The sequence below is a fragment of the Zingiber officinale genome, chromosome 5B (genome assembly GCF_018446385.1).
Source record: "Zingiber officinale cultivar Zhangliang chromosome 5B, Zo_v1.1, whole genome shotgun sequence".
Lineage (NCBI taxonomy): Eukaryota > Viridiplantae > Streptophyta > Magnoliopsida > Zingiberales > Zingiberaceae > Zingiber > Zingiber officinale.
Window position 1 is genome coordinate 4,810,108 of NC_055995.1, and position 4,523 is coordinate 4,814,630.

General features: G+C 40.0%; 1 long non-coding RNA gene and 2 other non-coding genes across 4 annotated transcripts; all 3 read left to right on the top strand.

Moving 5' to 3' along the window:
- The first annotated feature begins 909 nt into the window (after positions 1-909).
- Positions 910-1,106, top strand: LOC121988254. Its single transcript, XR_006113987.1, has one exon. It is a non-coding gene; the product is annotated as a U2 spliceosomal RNA (small nuclear RNA).
- A 293-nt stretch (positions 1,107-1,399) lies between these two features.
- On the top strand, positions 1,400-1,598 carry LOC121987998. The gene has a single exon (XR_006113781.1). It is a non-coding gene; the product is annotated as a U2 spliceosomal RNA (small nuclear RNA).
- Positions 1,599-2,424: 826 nt separating this feature from the next.
- LOC121987218 lies at positions 2,425-4,137 on the top strand. Of its 2 annotated transcripts, XR_006113442.1 has the most exons (4): positions 2,425-3,192; positions 3,267-3,358; positions 3,452-3,646; positions 4,069-4,137. It is a non-coding gene; the product is annotated as an uncharacterized LOC121987218 (long non-coding RNA). The 2 variants fall into 2 exon arrangements; XR_006113441.1 differs by lacking the exon at positions 3,452-3,646.
- Positions 4,138-4,523: the final 386 nt, after the last annotated feature.

A 4,523-nucleotide genomic window follows, 5' to 3' on the forward strand; every position in this document is an offset into this window, starting at 1 on the left:
TTGATATTTTACTTCATTTCCTAACACAAGTATGCTTGTGATCCCATCAACTAGATCATCTACAAATGTAAATTTTATTTTCACAGTAAAGTAAATACTTCGTGGTTCAGGAAAAGGGAATAGTGGTAAGTATGGAGATCAAAGGAACGAATTCCCAAAGCACAAGGATGAATAAAGGAGGAATGGAATGGAATGGAAGCGCAGTTGCTTACCCTCTCGACGGTGGACTCCACTCCGTGGTAGGCGCTGGGATCGACTGTGAGCTTGTGACCGAACCTGGAATATAATCGGGGTCGACCTCGGCACCCAAATAGCAAATAGCAAATAGCAAATAGCAAATAGCAAATAGCAAATAGCAATTAGGTTCCGTCTTGAGCGGCAGTGGAACGGGGAGCGTTGGGGATGCGCAAGCGCGAGTGAGGAGAAAAGGAGGCGGAGGAGGATAAGCTGCAAATGCGACGGATCGGGGAGCTTCTGCGGGCAGGGCGGAGAACAGATGAACCGAGGAGAGGGGCGTCGACGGCGAACAGATGGAGATGGCTGCCACGGAGAGCGAACATTTAACGCCTAAGGTGGCTGCCTAAGGAAGAGGGCAAACCGAGCCGCCAAATCGACAGAGAGCTTCAACCGAGAAGGGGAGGAGCCAAGTGCTCGCTGCATCGCGACGTGGCACGGGGTTTTAACTCGGTCGGGTGCTGATCACCCTCACTCGCTTTTTGATTTGATCGTTTTTTGTGAAAGAGAAAGAGAGTACTCGTTCGTTCTGCACTTAAACCTGAAACAGGAGGCGGAGAGGAGGTGAGGCATGAGGAATGAATAACAGTTAAACTTTAGTCCCATGTCGCTAAATCAACCTCATCAAATGAGACTGAGAACTTTAAAGCAAGGAAAAATTATGCCGTTCAATTCATACCTTTCTCGGCCTTTTGGCTAAGATCAAGTGTAGTATCTGTTCTTATCAGTTTAATATCTGATACGTGGGCCATTGGTCCATTATAATATTAAATTAATTTTTTATGGGGAGAGGGTTCGTCACAATAGCTTGCTATTGGAATCCTTGCGCGTCGCCTTTGTGTTGCACTATTACATAGGCTGGCGCACCCGACCAAATATAATTTAAATTATAAAATTAGTTTTATACATGGATGACATCAAGAGCCTTTCCCCTTTCCCTCTTGTATAAATTGGTAAGTGTGATCCTAACCAATCGAGTCGCTATATCGACATTGAGCTTTGGCGGAGAGATAGGCAGTCAAGGATAAGGATGTTCTGTACAACAGGTTATGATATGAGACTATACTAAAGATGGTGAAGAGCATGGAAATTTAGTTCCACGTCGCTGAATTAAGCGGGTGCGATTTGGATGTTTAAAAGAAGGTATGATGTAACTATCCAATTTGTATCTTTCTCAGCCTTTTGAATAAAATCAAGTGTAGTATATGTTCTTATTAATTTAATAATTGATATGTCAGCCATCAGTCTATTATGATGTTAATTAATTTTTTATTAGGAGAGGATTCACCCTAGTAGTTTGCTACTGGGACTCTTTTGTGTATTGCCCTTGCGTGACACCATAGTATGGATTTGATGCATCTAACCAAATATAATTTAAATATCAAGATTAGCATTACAAAAATTACATTAAATTGTGCCAGTCTAATTTAAATCGATTTTCTTTTGCAACCTTGCATATTTCATGTCGGGAGTTTAGATATGGGAATTGGCCTTTGTTGGTTCCATTCTAGTTGATAGAAAAACATATCTAGAGTATATATTACTCGTGAACTTAAGCATTTCTAGAGTATATTGAACTTAGGCAGTAAATAAGGTGAGTTAGGTTTTAGTATGTTCAAGTATAAATAAGTTAAGTTTTAGCATGCGAAAGTTGTTTTGAAGTTTATTTTATTTTTTATTAGTTGATTCAAATTTGGTTTAAGCTTTCATTCCTTTAGATATTCTTGTCTTCTCAATTTAAGCTTTGCTTAAACTTCTCTATTTAAGTTTGGTTTGAACTTTGATCTTTTTAGATATTATCAAACTCTAAATTTAAACAGTTTTTATTTATTTAAAATTTTTACTTATTTGATCGGTTATAAGCTTTCATAATTTAAATTTACATGTTCATATTATTTTTTTTATTTAGTGTTTTGATAATAATTTTATTAATGAATATAATTCATGAATATATTATTTATGAACGTTGCATACGAATATTATTCACGAACTTTGTTCACGGATATTATTCACGAATGTTGTTCACGGATATTAACGAATTGAGCACATATGTTCATACTTATTTATTTAGTTTAAGTAGTTATGTCTTGTGCATATTGAATAAACATAAATAAGCTGTAAAATACCATAAAATTAAATAATAATTATTATTGGACGAAAAATCTTATTGGATTTTACCGGAATTTTTAAAAAATTTTCGGAATTTAAACGGAGTCTGTATGACCCGTTTTGAGGGGATGAATTTGGGGTACAGTGAAAGCCTGTTTGGAATACCCATTTAAGTGGGAGTTGATTTGGGAATGAACTTAGGATTCAATTAAACTAACCTAAGTTTTATTAACCTAACTTTATATTCCTTCTCCTTTCACCCGACTCATTTCTCCCGACCCCCTTCCCTCGGTCCCCATCTCACGATCTCCGGCGACAAGGCATCGACGGCGATCTCCGGCGACTAGGCATCGATGCCGATGACCTTCTCCTCACGCTAAGGCCTTCTCTTTCCTCTCGCCTCTACCCGAACCCCCCTCTCCGGCGATTTCTTCCCAGCGACGTCGAGCACGCCACCGCCCGCCGGTGTAACCTCGGCCAAGCCTCCCTTTTCCCTCTCCCTCCCGAGGCATGGAGTCTTTCTTCCTCTCTTCTCCTCTTCACCGCCGGCGCAACCCTCTTTTCTCCTGATCTCGTCGCCGTGCCCTAGATTGTTGATGTCGGATCCCTCTTGTCGAGCTCTCCCGACCAGGCCACGCCACATGGTGTAGCCGGTTCACCGCGAGCACCAGCTACACTGCTCCTTCCCTTCCGGCCAACCATCGCCATCCCTTTCCCGCGCCTGATCGCCGACCACCAGAGCTTGACCTTTAATTGCCAACCTAGCTTCAAGATTGATGCTAGGCATGATCCCGGTTCTGATGTGAAGTGTCCGACCAAGCTGTATTGATCCGGCAATGTGACCAAAAGGTGAGATTTGATCTTGTGCTTAACAGGTGTTCGACAAAATGCCTTAAGTGTCTTGTCTTCTCTGTTTGTGCCAGACTAGCTGCGAATTGGGGGGGAAGCTCCATTTCTTTCTCCACAGCAACTTCAGATTTCTTCATCAAAGGATGTGGATCTGTTTTAGGTTAAGGTAAGACATAGGTTATTAATTTTTCAGAGGTTGGATTTCATTTCTGGTTTTTGGGAGATTGTGAGTGTGGTTTTGTTTATTGGATTCTAGCAGATACAGTGTTGTATGGTTTCTTCTTGGATTGATGTTCTTGGAAGAATTGGAGTATATGTTTCTTTTGGAGCATTCAAGCAGAGGCTGCTACTGGATTTACTAGTATATCTCTCGGATAGGTGTGTGTGTCTCCTGTAGCTTATGGACAGGGAGTCATAGGGCTGTGGGCTGCTAGATTTGCTACTGCCTCCTAAGGTAATTGGTGTTCCAATGAAGTATTTCGGTTAGTTTCATTAGTATGTGTTATTATGTGATTGTTTGGTTAGTTGTTGATGATGAGGTTAGGTTGATGTGGATTTATGATGGAGATTTGATTTTAGGATAGGTTATTGTGGATTGATATTGTGGTGGTTTGGTTGTTGATGATGATGTTAGGTTGGTGTGGATTTATGATGGAGATTTGATTTTGTGATAGGTTATTGTGGGTTGATATCATTATGAGATGAATTGATATTAGAGAGATGGATTTATTATTGGATTAAAATGATGTGTTGATATGGGGGATTAGTCAGAGTTCGGATTTGATTGGAGTGAACCTATTGGGTTAGGGATTTTATTTAGCTGTTTAATTCATATGAATATAGCTAAATAAAATATAAACATATTGATTGCTGCAGGATTTGGATTCGGGACGAGCCTCTCGACGTGGGACTTGTGGACACGATCTATGTATACAAAGGCGGGTATTTCTTCCTTGGCTCTATGTAGATTTTCTTGTACTTAGTGCATGGTTATTATTCGATGAATTAGGCTGCTTTATCTTATATCATTATCGATTGCTGTTTTTCCTGCATGATACTTATGCTTGACCCTTGTGATGATCTATTTAATTCATATACAGTCTCTACTCTTGATATCTACTCTGTTGTGATTTCACGTGTAGAGTATGTCTTGTAGGGATTGTCGGGTTGTTGGTATTACCATGCTGATTGGGTATATGATGTTGACTGTACATAGGTGGGGATGTGTTATAGGAGTCATCTTGTTGACCGTGCATTTGCATGTTGTATGTACACATGTATTTGTCATGTACTTTTGGAGGAGTGGTGTTGATTGTATGGTTGGAGTATAT